Source organism: Engraulis encrasicolus, chromosome 9 (assembly GCF_034702125.1).
Source record: "Engraulis encrasicolus isolate BLACKSEA-1 chromosome 9, IST_EnEncr_1.0, whole genome shotgun sequence".
NCBI lineage: Eukaryota > Metazoa > Chordata > Actinopteri > Clupeiformes > Engraulidae > Engraulis > Engraulis encrasicolus.
In genome coordinates this window covers 23,791,567-23,808,922 of record NC_085865.1, presented here as the reverse complement: position 1 = coordinate 23,808,922, position 17,356 = coordinate 23,791,567, and positions in this window count along the sequence as shown.

Here is a 17,356-nt window from a genome sequence, read left to right as displayed (position 1 = left end):
TTGACCTTTACTAACATAGTACTACACCACTATGACAGGTCACCTTTGGTAATACATTATGACTTGGTCACTACCATTCTGGTAGCAGCTAATTGACATATAACAGGGGCCATGTCTTAATGGATTAAAAAGTACGTGTAGTAACACATTAATGTGTGTTGTAACATTAATATATCGTGTCTGAGGGGTTCCTGCTGCTGCAGCTACTCCTGAGTATGAAACAAACTGTTTCGATGGGTATAAAAATAGGCAGAGAATGCCAATTAAGTTTAAGTTGCGACAACTATCGTTAAAAACCACAGGGTCTTAAGTAGTGTTAACGATGTAGTGTAACAATGCCTAATTCAATGTCTGCTAAATAAGTACAGAAATAGGGGGATGTTCATTGGACAGGCATTTTATATTGCACTGTAATTGTATTCCATTTAGCACATTAAGTTATATTTTCTCCTAAATGGTTCTCAAATCAGAGGCGACACTCTAAGTAGCAGAACTGCAGGGGACCCAACAGTAGGTGGTAGACTTTTATTTCTAAATATAAGAACAGAGTAGGAATGGAATAAAAAACAGATATAACACTGGGAGCAAGCTAATATAACAGACTTCTACATTTCATTAGACAGAAATTGAATGATATTACAGATTATGATGATATTCAATGTGTATAGATAACAACAACTGCTGACGATTATCACAGAATTCCAACAGAGAATCAGCACAGATGTGTAGTAATGCGGCTGATCCTGTGCAGTCCAGATCCAGCTTTGATCAGAACATGTAACCTTGTGGTTACTCTGGATCGGGGGACAGATACGCTACTGCAGTGATTTTCAAACTGTGGGCCGGGGCCCACTGGTGGTCCCTGACAACCATATCTCACGCCTTTCGTGAAGTATTCACGAAAAAAATAACTTCAATTTTCATGGTGCATTCACGTTATTGCCCGTTTTTCGTGGTTGGGCAACAAAACGCTGCCTATTCATTTGAATTGCCGGACTGCTGCCTAGCGACCCACTAGTTTGACGCCCTTTCGGTACAGTCACCAAACATTTCAAACAAGCAATTTAGGGTTAGGGTTAGGTTTAGGGTTAAGGTTAGGGTTAAGGTTAGTGGTGCACCGATACAATTTTTTGGCCCCGATACCGATACCCGATACCTGGCTGTGCAGTATAGGCCGATACCGATACCATACCGATACCGATACCACCCTATTTGAAATGTATATATGAAGGGCTAGTGCATATTACTTGGATGTAAAATCATTGCATGGCTTTGTCAGGCTGCTGCCTACCTTTGTGAAACAGGAAAAAGACTAATACAAAGAGAATACAGCAAAACTTTTTATACTTTTTAAATACCTCTATGAAATAACTAATGTCAAGGCTGTTTAAGTGTCATACAAGCACCTGTAAATGTATCGGTGCCCTATTTGTTGGTACTCGCCGATACCGATACCACAATTTTAGTGCCGATCCACCGATACTGGTATCGGTATCGGTGCAACACTAGTTGAGGTTAGGGTTAGGGTTAGGTTTAGGGTTAAGTAGGGTTAAGGTTAGGGTTAGGGTTAGGTTTAGGTGGGCCCCAAGTTGGAAATGGTTGAGAACCATAGCACATTCCTTGTGTGTGTCGGGACAGAGGTTTACTAATGTTCTACCTCCAAGCTGTGTTAGCTGGCATCTGTTAGGCTAGCTGGGAATGCTTTGTGCAGAGGGATGATGATGGCAGATGCCATTGCTTTGAGGAGTGCCACAGTCAGACTCAGACACGAGAATTTATCACGGAATTCAACTGAATTCCCAGCTCACGGATCGACAGTATACTCTGACAAGCATCACATTCTGGACCATTAGGGTTAGTGCAGTGTGATAAGGTACATGTTGATTAGGTGTAGGGGGTAGGGTTAGGTATGTTTTTAGAGTGTAATAACATTTTATTACATGCTGTTTTGGTTTAGGGGTAGGGTTAGGGTTATGTATTTACAGTGTAATAACATTGTATTACATGTTGATTTGATTTAGGCTTAGGGTTATGTATTGACAATGTAATAACAGTTTATTACATGTTGTTTTGGTGTAGGAGTAGGGTTAGGGTTATGTTTGCAGTCTAATAACATTTTATTACATGTTTTAGTTTAGAGGTAGGGTTAGGGTTATGTAGGCTATGTACCGTGTAATAACATAATATTGCATGTTGAGTAGCAAGGTTAGTTTTATGCATATACAGTGTGAATATTCTATTACATACTGTAGTGCAAAGGAGGTATGGGACACTTTGTAAAGTGGGGAGGTGGAGAGAAGAGAACAATGCAGATGATAGGAAATAAGATCAGAGAACAGGGCTCAAAAAAACAACAGCCGGGTAAGACAAAAAGGCAATCGTGCAAGACTCTTTACCAAAAAAAAAGAAGACAAGAAGAAAGAGGAACCTAAAGCACACCAGAAGAAATATTATAATAACCCAAATGGAATATAAAATGCATGACCAATGCACGCCAGTGGCACGCTGTAATAGTCATTGAAAAGTTAACTACCACAGTACTACAATACTATGACATAACACAGGACCTTTAGTCTGCTTTACTACAGCTTGGTCAGTGCCATTCTGGTAACAGCAAATTTATAACGCTGTGTCTTAAAGGATAGTTCCGGCGTAAAATGAAAGTTTCACCATCGCTTTCTCATGCCACATAATGTATCTAATGATGAGCCATTCTGGGCAATGCCGCGCCGTTATGGAGTTAGATAATTTTAAGCTTTTTGGCGAAAAACGCAGCCAATGCATCACGGCGGGGCCAATTATAGGCCTATTATTTTCTGATGTTTCCCCGCTATAAACAACTTCAAAAACGCTACACACTTCATCACAAAGGTCTCGTCAATCAAATCGAGGCACAGAGACGATCATCGGACCACACAGTCTTTCACTGGCCAGTGTTTTCAGAGGTGTCTCACTGTTGCAACTCTCTGACCCGGATGCAGGCTACTCAATCAGGTGGTGGCTAGGTAGGCTAAACATGGTCCGCGGTTCTTACACCGGCTGCGACCGTAAAATGAAAAGCTGGAACCCCGACCGTTTTCAGCGACTGCCACTGTCTAAACCAGCCATATTACGGGAATGGCTAATAGCATTAGAAGTGGACGAAACTGACATAAAAACCCTGAGGGATCGCTACTACCGTGTATGGAGGGAGCATTTCGAGGATGAGGACTACAAGAAGAGTAAGGGAGATGGAACACCTAAACGAAACCGTCTAAAGATGAATGCTGTACCAAAAAGGCGCATGGCTATGGAGGTATGTTTGAAGAGAGAGAAACATGTGTAAATGTGTCTGGCTCATGAATCTTGAGTGTCTGTGAATCTGTGAAACTGGTTGCAACACCGCGCGTCTTTGCCAGCTAGCACTCTGTTTTGGGAAGGCATAGGTGCAGTAAATGTAGCCCACTACAGGAGATAATAAACTGTCAAAACAAACTGGCGCGGGATGGCAAGTGAAATTGTGAAATTGTGCGACCTGAGGCATTCGATGTGGTTGATGTCGAGCATGCTAGAGAAGTTTCAGTGAAGTAGACACTAATTGACCAGGGCGCGCGAGGTCAGATGGACCATTACGCAACGGAGGAGGGCTGGAGGAAGTCGTACTAGAATGTAAGTACACCACCAGTGGTGTGTTATTACAAAGTTGAATCCATGTTATATTATACCGTGTTGCAATTACTTTGTAAGAGTAGTCTGCCTACCTTATCGAACGTCTGGGAGTGATAAAACCACCTGGGGCTAGAACTACACGTCCGGGAGTGATCTCAGTTGGGAGTGTCCATCTGCCACCGGTACTCTCCATACAACTCTTCAAATCTGCTGCCTGCACACACGGTAGTCCACTTCTGATGCTATTAGCCATTCCCGTAATATGGCTGGTTTAGACAGTGGCAGTCGGTGAAAACGGTCGGGGTTCCAGCTTTTCATTTTACGGTCGCAGCCGGTGTAAGAACCGCGGACCATGTTTAGCCTACCTAGCCACCTGATTGTAGCCTGCATCCGGGTCAGAGAGTTGCAACAGTGAGAAACCTCTGAAAACACTGGCCAGTGAAAGACTGTGTGGTCCGATAATCGTCTCTGTGCCTCGGTTTGATTGACGAGACCTTTGTGATGAAGTGTGTAGCGTTTTTGAAGTTGTTTATAGCGGGGAAACATCAGAAAATAATAGGCCTATAATTGGCCCCGCCGTGATGCATTGGCTGCGTTTTTCGCCAAAAAGCTTAAAATTAGCTAACACCATAACGGCGCGGCATTGCCCAGAATGGCTCATCATTAGATACATTATGTGGCATGGGAAAGCGATGGTGAAACTTTCATTTTACGCCGGAACTATCCTTTAACGGGTTAATGTTTTCAACGTCTCCTCCCCTTTACCCCACATCAAACCCTCCCCTCCCCTCCTCCTCTCCCCAAATCACCACTCCAGCTCCAGCATTCTTCCAACAGAACAGCTACATTTCTGTCCCAGTTCCCCTGTCTCACTGACTCTGCACTGAAACTAAATCATCACCCATTGCTTCAGTTTCAAGTCACTTTGGATCACAGCATCGATCGGGAACAAATGAGGGATTTCGAAATCACAAGAAAAACAAAACATAATGTTCACGGCGCGGCGTGGCATTGCCCAGAACGGCTCATCATTAGATACATTATGTGGCATGGGAAAGCGATGGTGAAACTTTCATTTTACGCCGGAACTATCCTTTAACGGGTTAATGTATTTCAACGTCTCCTCCCCTTTACCCCACATCAAACCCTCCCCTCCCCTCCTCCTCTCCCCAAATCACCACTCCAGCTCCAGCATTCTTCCAACAGAACAGCTACATTTCTGTCCCAGTTCCCCTGTCTCACTGACTCTGCACTGAAACTAAATCATCACCCATTGCTTCAGTTTCAAGTCACTTTGGATCACAGCATCGATCGGGAACAAATGAGGGATTTCGAAATCACAAGAAAAACAAAACATAATGTTCACTCTCAAGAGAATGTGTGTGTGTGTGTGTGTGTGTGTGTGTGTGTGTGTGTGTGTGTGTGTGTGTGTGTGTGTGTGTGTGTGTGTGTGTGTGTGTGTGTGTGTGTGTGTGTGTGTGTGTGTGTGTGTGTGCACGTGAGAGAGAGGGAGATAAAGATTAAAAAAGTGAGATATACAAAAAACACGGAGCGAGTGTACATGTGTGTGTGTGTCTGTGTGTGTGCATTTGCGGACGACGTGTCCATGTCCGTGTTGCTGTGACTGACATTGGCGTCTCGGCGTGAGCGCTGTGGTGAAATCAGAGTGAGAGTAAACAAATGTGGCTGCCGCGCCGCTCTGACTCATCGCTGGCGATCGTGACCGTTACGGCGGAGCCAATGAGCCACGGGTGTTACGCACGCCGCAGCCAATGATCCAGTGCACACACGCAGAGCCAAGAAGGCCTGCTGCGTGTGTGTTTGTGTGCAAGGTGATGTTGTTGTCTGTGTCAGGTTGCGTGTGTCTGTGTGTGTGTGTCTGTGTGATCATTATGTGTGTGAAAGAGAGTGTGTGAGTGTCATCAGTGAGTCATGAGTGGAGTGGAGTGGAGTGCATCTTTGTACTGTAGGTACGCCTGAGCTACTGGCTCTGTGAAGCTACCCGCCACTATATGCCCTCAGACAGGGCCTTACAATTCACACAATGCATACACACACACAGACACACAGACACAGACACACACACACACACACCTGCAAGTACGCAGGCACACATGCGCACACACGCACACATACGTACAGTACATAGGGCAAAAAAAACCAGGCTTATGGACCACGGGGGTCCTCATTACGTCTATTCTATTGTTATAATGGAGGCCAACTAGTGTGTGTGTGTGTGTGTGTGTGTGTGTGTGTGTGTGAGTGTGGCGTGGAACATTAGTAAACCTCCCTCCCGAGTCCCGACGCCTCATACAGTAGCGTTCGGAGGTAATATGTCGGGTTACACTGGTGCCATGACACGGATGGGAATGAGGTTTAGGGGGCTGAGTGTAACGGAGGCCAACTAGCAGAGTGTGGCGTGGAACGTTAGTAAACCTCCCTCCCGAAGCCTCATACAGTATCGGTAGCGCTGGGCTATAGGACTGGTCCTTTAGTCCAGCGGTATCGTGCTGTGACTCCCATTTACGTGGTGGCGAGTTCGGGGCCCAGAGGAGGCCGAGCAGTGAAGTAATACGTCTGGTTACATTGGGTCGGCCATTTCAGAAGACTTTGTCCTAGGCCTGGCCAAAGCTGACAGTGTCTCTGAGAACACTACTGTAATGTACAGCGCTGGTGATGATAAGACACCAACATTCAGACTTTCCTCATTCGTCTGCCCTTCCCCCTTGTTATCCCGACCCATGAGACGCTGCAAACTGTCAGGCTGGGAGGGAAATTATGCCAAAGCTCATTAATAACGGGTCCGGATTACACCTATAATGCAGCCAAATGGTGGTCGTGTTGTAAAACTGACATTTTTGTTTTAAAGGGCTGGTACGACTAATTGCACCCTTTGGTAGTGTAAACCACTCTGGCAAGATGGAGTCAACATGACATGAAGAAGCAACATTGAGTTTTTTTTTAAGTTTCCAAAACTGCTGTCCTTGATTGAAAACTTGTAGCAGCGTGAACAACACTTGTAAATTTAGCTTTACAGCCACACTTAGGTTGGAGGAGTGGGCGGCCATCTCTCTGCTACCATATTGAAGGAAGACCACATAATGAAATCAGCTTACTCTTGCTTTAACACATTTGGAACTCCACTGCAGACTTGGTTTTATTTCGTAGTCCGGCAAAGTTAGTTAAGCTACTTAGGACTTTTTTTTAGCTCTGTGTGCTGTGCTGTGCTGGCCGTGTGGACATGTCAAGGTGACTGAAGGAAAGGAAGGGAAATGTTTATGTGCTCAGGTGGGATACATTACAGTGCCGACGCTCGTTTCGGATTTTAATTACCGGCTCCACCATCTCTTCCGACGCGGCAGAAAATGCCGCAGACTGCACGGGGTCTGCGCAACGGTTCCGAGGTGCTAAAAGTGATCCCGTGGAGAGTTAGTGGGTTAATTACACTCGTACCCCATGGCCAGTCTTATGGACGCCAATCTGCTGCTGGCAGAAAATGCCATTTCTACCCCCATCCCTCATCTTCTGCGAAAGATGAGGAGGGTAAGGGGGATTATTTAGTTCAATTTTTTTAACGTCCTCATGTGAAACTCTGCTTATCCACAGGGTCGCTTATAGCTTTGGCTGGGCCCGGGACAAAGTTGTCTGAAAGGCATGCATAAGACATGCAATGGGGGCCTGCCGTGGCTCAAACGGTAGGGCACTGCACGGTCACACCGGGGACCCGGGTTCGCATCCGACCCGAGGTCATTTCCCGATTCCTACCCCGTCTCTCTCTCTCACTCATTTCCTATCCACCTCTTCACTGAGCTATCGTAATAAATGCTGAAAATGCCCCAAAAAGATGTTTTGAAAAAGACATACACAGTACAATGTAATAAGGAATCCAGTCTGGGTCGCCTCTTCTTCCTGGGCCCAGGACAGATGACACCTTTAGCCCCACCCCCACCCCTCGGCCGGCTGATCTGCAAGGTAAAGCTGCACTGGCAGTGGAGAAAACAGGCTGCAATGATAAGAGGTAAGAGAGATGTCAAATCCGCTCCCTGTCTGGGTTCGGAAGTGGTCGATGGTCACAAAACGCCTGTTTAGAATGATCAATGAGGGTTATCGTCATCTGGACAACATGAGAAGATTAGTTTTCCTTCTTGATCCAAAGACCATTTAGCAAGCAGTAGCAGGATCAATTCAGGCTAATTTCACACACTTCGGTGCGTAAATGACCAGTGAGAGGACATGAGTGTACTGCGAAAGCTGCATGATCCATACAGTAACATGGGGTTCTATGATCACTTTTAGCTGAGAATGTGTGTGTGTGTGTGTGTGTGTGTGTGTGTGTGTGTGTGTGTGTGTGTGTGTGTGTGTGTGTGTGTGTGTGTGTGTGTGTGTGTGTGTGTGTGTGTGTTCTCGTGTTTTGACATTGTGCTGATGTGGTTACTGTAAGAGACATATTCAATAGGTAGGCCTAAATAGAGTACTTGAATTCTTTTCTTTCTCTTATCAAGGACAACCAGCAGACTACTTTTATTTGCTGAAGTGTACACTCTGGTGGTTTTTGTGGTTTTCTGTATGGGTAGCCAGCTTACCACTGAAATTTTGGAAAATAAAAAGGTTATTTATTCAGTCCATCTGATGCACTATGGTCTATGGAAATGCTGGTATAACAGTTTTTTTTACACACACACACACACACACACACACACACACACACACACACACACACACACACACACACACACACACACACACACACACACACACACACACACACACACACACACACACACACACACACTTCACATGTGACAAACAGAAAATGATTATTGGGAGCATATCCAATTAATGACTTGTCGATAACAATAAAACGACAGAATATATTAAGTGAATTAATGAAGGAAACAGTGCAGTATCTGACAGGAGAGGCAGGAAGGAAGAGAGGCTCACTGGTCTATTCAGTAATGTAACCATGCATTCAATTAAACATCCACAGGTCTCTTTCCCGTGTAGTTCTCCCCATTCATTATTAAGACCAGCCATGAAGCTGAAAGTAAATATTCCCACGGTCTATTGGTGTTGAATGCGCCATCATTCCTCTGTATAGGCATTTAGGGAGCATAGTTTATCACAAGCCAATCTCTTGCAATGTTGCCCCAGGTAACATGTATATTGAATTAACACCCATCAAACAGACTTTGAATGATATTCCTGATGATGAAATACAGTTTTTTTATCTTCTAATTACAAGCAAACCACCACAACAAATGGAGATGTTATTGCACTTTACTTTCCTGAAGAAAGACAGTGGCAGAGTGCAAGTCAGAATAACAATGGATTTCTGGGACTGGAGATTACAAATAAGCCCTGCGCCTAAGAAGGCCTGTGTGAAACCATGCTAATACAGATAATGTGGAGCTTTTTATTAGAAGAATTTACCTTAAGATTACACCAAATATCCAAGGTGAATCATCTGGTGAGAGCACTCACTTTTATACTCCTGAGAAAGGCGATACTAGGAGATAGATGGGACCAAGTCACTAATCTGTAAGTCACAAGTCCTTCCAATCAAGTCTCAGTCCAGTCACAAGTTAAGACACATTTGACCAAGTCCAATTTCAAGACGTACCAAAGTAAAGTCAAGTCCAAGTCTAAGTCTAATTTTATACCAAGTCCTTAGCAAGCTACCATGTGTTCTACTCACAATCTTGACAACTACATTTTGGTCATGAATTCATAACCTCTCCACACTGCTATGTATGCCCACTTTTTTCAGTCGTGACCACGGGACCACAGTTCCTAAAAAATAGTAGGCCTACTGGTTAAGGGCAAATCATTTGACCAAAATCCAAGTCAAGTCTTGAGTGAATAACGTACAAGTCAGAGTCAAGTCAAGTCTCAAGTTATTGATTTGCAATTCAAGTCTGACTCAAGTCCAAGTCAAAAGTCAAAAGTCCACATCTCTGTGGGATAATACAGTAGCCTAGTCACTGGAAGGCCTAATAAACAAATCTCCATAACTGAGCCTTCCTCAGCATAGCCAACTTCACTCTGCAGTTACCGTGGTTACTGCACTTGGCTGGACAAGAGGAAGTCCTCTGCAGTTACTTAGCCGTCAAGGACAAAGAAAAGACGACGAGCCGAGGGAGGAGAAAGAAAGAGAGAGAGAGAGAGGGGGGGGGGGGTACAAGGGAAAAAGAAGAGGGAAGAGAAGCAGCTGTTCCTGTCATGCTCAGGTGCTCAGGGGTAGCTCAGGACCCTTCCGAGGATGCACAAACCGCTGCGGCCCAAACCTGTGGATAACAGGAGAGAAGGAGGGAGAAAAAAAAACACACCTGACAAACTCACTCCTCCTTGATTTATTATTCTACAAGGTAGGATTCACAACCCTTGGGTTGACGAGGAAACGCAGAGGCTAATGCAATTACCTTGCCTTGCGAGAGACAGCCACCGTTGATGGATGGGTTTTTTATTTATTTGTCTTCGATACTGTCCCGTGCATTTATCTTCCTTTCAGATGGATCATTTAACCATCTAATTGACCACTCTGTGAATCATGAGAAAATATGCTGCCCTCAATCTCCATACTCCTTTGAGTAAATAGCGTGTCTACTCTGCAACATTTGAAGATTTTTAGACGCTCAAAGTCAACACGTCCGGGAGACCGGGAAGAAAAGAAAGCCATAGGCTTATGGAGTTTCATTGAGGCTTGATTGGGGTTGATGTGTTGTTTCTTGTTGAGCATTTATAACACCAGTGAAAGAGAGAGAGAGAGCAAAAAACAGAGAGAGAAACAGCAGAGAAGGAGGCAATTGAAAGCATTGCACGACAGAGTCAGACACACAGAGAAAAGAACCGACATGGCAACCAGGGCAACAATCTGGACCGTCAGCTAACTGTCATGAGCCGTTGACCTGACTTGGCTAGTTTCTTCCTGCTTGGCCCGGCCCGGACTGCCATTAACATGCCAATCAGCCTTCCCGGCGAGCACCCCAACGACCCAATCAATCACGGCGATTGGTTGTGTCACAAAGCAGCTGCAATCAGCAGGGAGGCTACACCTGTTGCCGCCGCTGCTAATCCAGCACAGCACTTTCGGTGAGCGTCACTGGCTGCAGCATCACGGAAGGCCGCCATAGCCGTCAGCACTACCCATTGTCGTTTTCTAACACCCGATTTTCAAACGCATGGCAGCGTGGTAGCTAGCATTGCGGTGCAAATCAAGGAGATATAAAATGGGGAGTTATCGTGTTTTATTCTGTCGATATGTTCTGCTACGGCTAAATGAGCTCAAGTCCAATCTCACGCACATCCAGTGGTGTAGTCTACGTAGAGTGCGGGTATTACGGAGCATACCCTCTTCTAAATTTCAGGGATTTCAGTATACCCACCTAAAATTGATTGATCCATTGTTTTGAATAGCACAAATATATACAGTATACCCACTTCAAAAAAATCTCAAATATACAGTATACCCACCATAAAAAAGTAGACTACACCACTGCGCACATCCAATCTCTTTTTGAACATTAAGTTCATGTAAGGTTCTGTAATGAAAGCGGTTATTTCATTACCTTATGTCGAAATGAGCTACAGTATAAAAGCTAACAGCTATAACAGGATAACAGCCCTAACCCATCCCCTAACCTCTGGCCAATGGGTGTTTTCTATCACAGCTCAGTGGGTAGGACAGATCGACAGCACAGTGGCCTTTGTTTGGCTAAACAACAACCAAAAAGGCTCAGGCCAAGTATCCACACTCCCAAGGTGAAGTGAAAGTTACTTATTCATGCACGTCTCTCTGTGTGTCCCTCTCTTCCTCTCTTCCCCTGCCTGCCTTCCCCAGGGAGGTATGGTGGCCCAAATAATAAAGACAAGCAGGGGAGAGGATAGGAGAGAGAGGGAGGGATTGGTTGGCTGAGCAGGGTGGAACATCAGACTAGCATTCCTTCGTTTCTTTAGGGGAAGCTCTCTTCATAAAAAACAGGATACAGCAATATACACATACACACAAATGCAAACGCATGCGCACACACAAACACACACATGCACGCATGCACGGACGCGCGCACACATGGGCACACACACACACACACCTCGATTTATTTATAATATCTCACAATCAAACATGCCAATAGTGATGGAAGATTTATATGCTTCGCACCCAAGATGCACTTTGGGGCATTATTGTGAAATGACAACAAGCCTTTGCACAAAAGCATCTGAAGAGAATGCCAGCAGAGGCTCATTTGAATATAAATGGAAGGAATCTTAGGTGTTAAATTATTCGAGACCTCGTCACAATTTCACCTTTATTGGGGTTTTGCCACTAATGGCAGAGTCTAGTTTTCAGGCAATGTATTATGAATAAAACATCACAATAAAAGCCAGTGCAGTGATCTCCAAGGGCTAATTATCATACGTTGACACCACAGGTTGGCTAAAGGTGCCTCTTTAAAGGCGACACGGAAAACATTCAAACTGTACACAACAAAAGAACACGGCAGCCATATTGCTTGAAAATTACAGTCAATTAACTACAAGACCAGTTTAATGCTTTATTTTTAAACAATATTTTCTCTATAATAGCATTAAATTGATAAAAAAAGGTCAAAGATTATCCAAACTTTACTGTGAAGGGGTTTAAAATGTAGGTTTCTTTTTAGGGATTTTTCACCTGGCATTCACAGACTGAGCAGCAACCGCATTTCTCAAACCCCCTACTTCCTAAAGGACTCTCTCACCTCTCTCTCTCTCACACACACACACACACACACACACACACACACACACACACACACACACACACACACACACACACACACACACACACACACTCACTCACTCACTCACACACGCACGCACACACACACGCACACACATAAACCCACTCTCATACTTACACTCACACTTACACAGAGACATAAGCACAAAACACCCCCCCCAACACACGCACACACACACACACACACACACACACACACACACACACACACACACACACACACACACACACACACACACACACACACACACACACACACACACACACACACACACACTCCCCAGGGACAGACAGACAGTAAGGGCCTGCTTGTATCGATCGAGTGCTGACGAGGTATGGACTCTGCCTATGGCACCTCTTCTCTTCTCTTCCTCTTCCTCTCTGCACTCCTGTCTTCTCCTCCACCTCTGTCCATCACTGCTCCTCTGCTAAAACAATGCTGTCCATCTGTTCCATCCGCCTGCCAATAGGCGCTGATGGCCCTCTTAGACAATCATCAATATTTAACCTTCCTGCCACAGACTCAGCAATTATGCCCCTAATTGACAAGACGTTGATTATCATCAGCGCTGTTGACGGCAGTCGAGAGCAGACTCTACTTTTTTTATAAGAGGGGAAAACGTGTCTCTCGTCTGTATCAATACCCTACATCATCTGTGTATGACAGCGTTGTGGTTTAGTATCTGAGATTTATGCATTTGATTGATATCTGAGAAAGCAGACAGCTTTACAGTGGGATTTACCTATATATTATGTCTCCAACAGTGTTTTGGACATTCTGGACATAGGGTATGGTGCTTGGTTAATGCTTGAACAGTAGAGAATGTCTGCACTGCAAAACCAGTCCCGATGGAAAAAAATAAACGAATGCAATTGGTACAGAATTCAGATTGAGGTGAGCTGATAGTCAAAGGGTTGTTTTTTTGGGATCAAAGAGTTGCAAGTTTGCCAGCAACTACAGCTTTAGCCACGGAAAAATAAAATGAAATGAAAAGGCAGTAGAATGAAAACAACTCCAGTCTCATTCCTCACCATCAGGACATCTACCAGCTGACAAACAACCTGTGTGTGACAAACCTTGGCCCGTCCTGCCGTGCCAAACCACAGCTATGTTCGCTAACATGCCAGCAAGCAGCAGCAACACCCCGTGGTGGCCCAGTGTGGAAATAGCACCAGTGCCGACACCATGCCGATGAAAGCCAGTCTAGTCTCGTCTGGCCAGAGTTTCTGCACAAAGCGGCCAAGCACTCCAGGAGAGACTCTTTGCTGACACGCTAGCGTGCTAACATCAATCCAGCCACAGACTGGTCTCTGTGCTGCCACGGCAACTGTGATGTTGCCTCCCACTGCATGCTGGGCAGGGTCTACACAGTATATATTTTTTTCCTTTTAAATCAAACGTGTTGCTTTTTCCCCCTCCAGATTGTGCCTGATAACATGAAATCCATTCCCTTGTCATGTGTCACTGTGTGCAAGCAACAAACCAACCGACAGCACAATTTGAATGCAGGAGCAGTTGGTTTGTTTGTTTGCGAAAAACATCCAAAATTGAGGGAAATTCTTTCCAAATAGTAAGAACAGGCCTTCATGTGCTGTCACCGTGTTCCATCCCTTCTGTCTATCTACCTTGTTTCCTCATGTCTTAGCATAGCGTGCGCATGAACCTATGAATGTTGGCATCAGTGGCAGTCTCCGCGCCACCTACACACCACAAACTCCCCCTGCTCTGCCACATCTGACTGTGGTTGCCGTTCTCCCTGCTTCCCTTCCTCTAAACCTCAACCACATCTGATTTCTGAGCTTGTACAAATAAAAAAAAGCCTCATTTGAAAGGCTAATCTGATAATGGGGAGGGGGCGATTCAGTGCTGAAAAGAGCATCTGAAAAGTCCTTCCATGAAATGTTGCTCTCACTGCTAAACCAAGCCCAGACGGTGAAAAACTCAGAGAGATTACGGTTATTTTTCTGTTGTGCCGAGAAAAAAGAATATCAAAAAATAATAAATAAATAACTAGAGCCACTAATCTTCCTAACTGACACTGCTTTGAAGAAGACAGCCTTTTAAAGAGGAATCGAGGCCAAGTGCGGCCAGTCGTGCTACATTACACTGCTAAAATACCCATGGCTTAATTTGTTTGAGGAGTGATTATGACTTCACGACTGGCTAATTAGGAACCCTCATTAAAATTTCTCCATAACTGTTTTGTAAAGCACTACATCTCTCACTGATTAAATGTGAGATCCTTGATTAGCAAGCTAGCATTACTGAGAAGCGGGAGATAGTGTTTACAAGACGGCTAAGGCTTCTCCTCCTTCTCTTCCTTCTCCTCAGCATGCAAATTCTACCAGTGCATTTTCTTGCTACGTTAAATGAAGCATGGCTGAATGAATTTGTGTTTGTGTCTCAATTACGGCCGACAGTTTTTCCTTCCAAGATTCTTTCAAGGCTACTGGATCCTGTGTGGGCGGGTGGTGTTATGAGCTGGTGCAAATGTTTGTCGAAGTCGGAGGATGTTTGTGTACATACAGATGCATAGCCTACACGCACTCTGCAAGCGTCTGTATACACGTTTACCTACAGTGCTAAGTAAAGACGCATGAAGTCATACTGGAATCGATCTGGGTAAACTTCAGCTTTTCCTCAGAGAAAATACAGGTGAAGGATTTTTTTTCTTCTCTTCCCACATTGCTCCTGCCCACATGGTGTGTTCCCTACAGTATGTGCTCAATGTAGTTCAATGGATTTGATTTCTTTGTACATGTAGTCTTGTCTAGTCTCGCCCACCGCCTGGCCTTCCTGTCTGTCAGTTTGTTCCAGAAATTCCTCCAAAGCGCATCAACCTGTCACTGTTACCAGAATATAGCCCCAACCCATGTCCTATCCCCATCCCACACCATCACCATAAACTCCACCACTACTACCACCACCACCCTCTAGTCCAACTAACTTCCACCACCACCTGCACCACCCTAACCCTGTCTCATAGCCTATACCTCCTGCCCTGCGTCATTGCATTGCAATGAACATCTGTGGAACGACCGCAATTGTTTTTCAAGCAGGACGAATACAGTTATTACCAACTTTAATAAAGTTTAATTGACAATAACTAATTCTGAATTGTGAAGTCTTTAAATGATGTTTTCCAAGCGGAATCAACTTTTATTTGGAATTAAATGGAAAGGGAGATCATTCAGGATTTAACCTCCCAATCCAACTCTATCACCATCCCTTCATCGTCAACTGATACCACCACCACCACCACTTCTAATGCCAACTACCTTCCACTACCACCACCATCAACACCACCCCAACCCCACTTCCTGCACCTCTCCACTAACCTGGCCGAAGCCGACTGTTGACTCCATCAAACAGTCTGGCTAAAGCTAAGAGGAATCCATCTCCATGGAGGGTGGGAGATGGTCTGATCTTACTCTACCATTTCAATTCATGAGAGTTCCGAATTCAAATAAAAACTCATATTGTGCTTTATTAGCATGACTGTTACGATATAGTGTCGCAAAAGTATACAAATAACAAAACAAAAGTGTGACTAGTGTTACCTTAACCAGTCAGTAACAGACTTTGCAGATGAGTTCTGCGTCACCACTCTCAACTGTCTGCTGATTGGCTAAGGCTGAACAGAGAGCGAACAGAGCTAGGAGGGTTTCGCCAGACTATGTGCAGAGCCAAAGTCTGTCGGTGGAGTAGGATGGCGTCGCCAGACTACCTCTCCACATCAGAATTCCCAGTACCACCACCTCCATCACCACCTCTACTCCCAAGAGCCTGCCACTTCCACCAGATCCACCACCCAGTCTGCGAGCCTGGCCTAGTGGTGAAAGCGGCAGAATGCTAACTTTGTAGGCAGTCATGGGTGAGCGGTTAGGGCGTCAGACTTGCATCCCAGAGGTTGCCGGTTCGACTCCCGACCCGCCAGGTTGGTGGGGGGAGTAATCAACCAGTGCTCTCCCCCATCCTCCTCCATGACTGAGGTACCCTGAGCATGGTACTGTCCCACCGCACTGCTCCCCATGGGGCGCCACTGAGGGCTGCCCCCTTGCACGGGTGAGGCATAAATGCAATTCCGTTGTGTGCAGTGTGCAATGTTCACTTGTGTGCAGTGTGCAATGTTCACTTGTGTGCTGTGGAGTGCTGTGTCACAATGACAATGGGAGTTGGAGTTTCCCAATGGGCTTTCACTTTTCACTTATTGTGCCTCTCTCCACAACAGAATCACCATCACCACCACCACCACCACCACCACCCACTACCTCCACCAGCTCTATCTGACATTCCAGGGGTGATGGGCATTCACTTGGGCTATTTACTACAGTATAAACAATAACCACAGCCCTCTGGCCACATGAAGCAAATCAGTACAACACTGCAACAAAAAACAATACATCCCATCATCGCCAATGGCCCTCTATCGTCCCCCTTTCCCCTCATATCCTCTAAATCCCTTTCCCCTCATCTCCCCATTACTGTGTAGTAGTACCCCCTACAGCTCTCACTCACCTTGGGTCAGAGGCGGTTAACATCGGAGGCGGGTTCGGCCCGGACACTGCTGGCCTTGTTCATCCAAGCTTGTAGGCCGCCTCCCGCGAGGCCGAGCCATGACTGATGACTTAACCGAACACGCCCCAAAACGAGTCCCCGAGCCGCCCTTCGCCTCTGCTATCGGACCTGGGCAATGACCAGAGACCAGAGAGACAGAGAGAGACCAGAGGCAGAGAGAGAGAGAGAGAGAGAGAGAGAGAGAGAGAGAGAGAGAGAGAGATACAAAAAGAGAGGGAATGAAAAGCACAACAAAAGGAAGAAACAGGTGAAAAAGAGATAGAACAGAAAAATAGGGAGAGCAAGAGAGAGAAAGAGGGCGTAAGAGAAAGAAAAAGGTGAAACGAGAAATCAAAAAGAAAAAAAAGACAAGG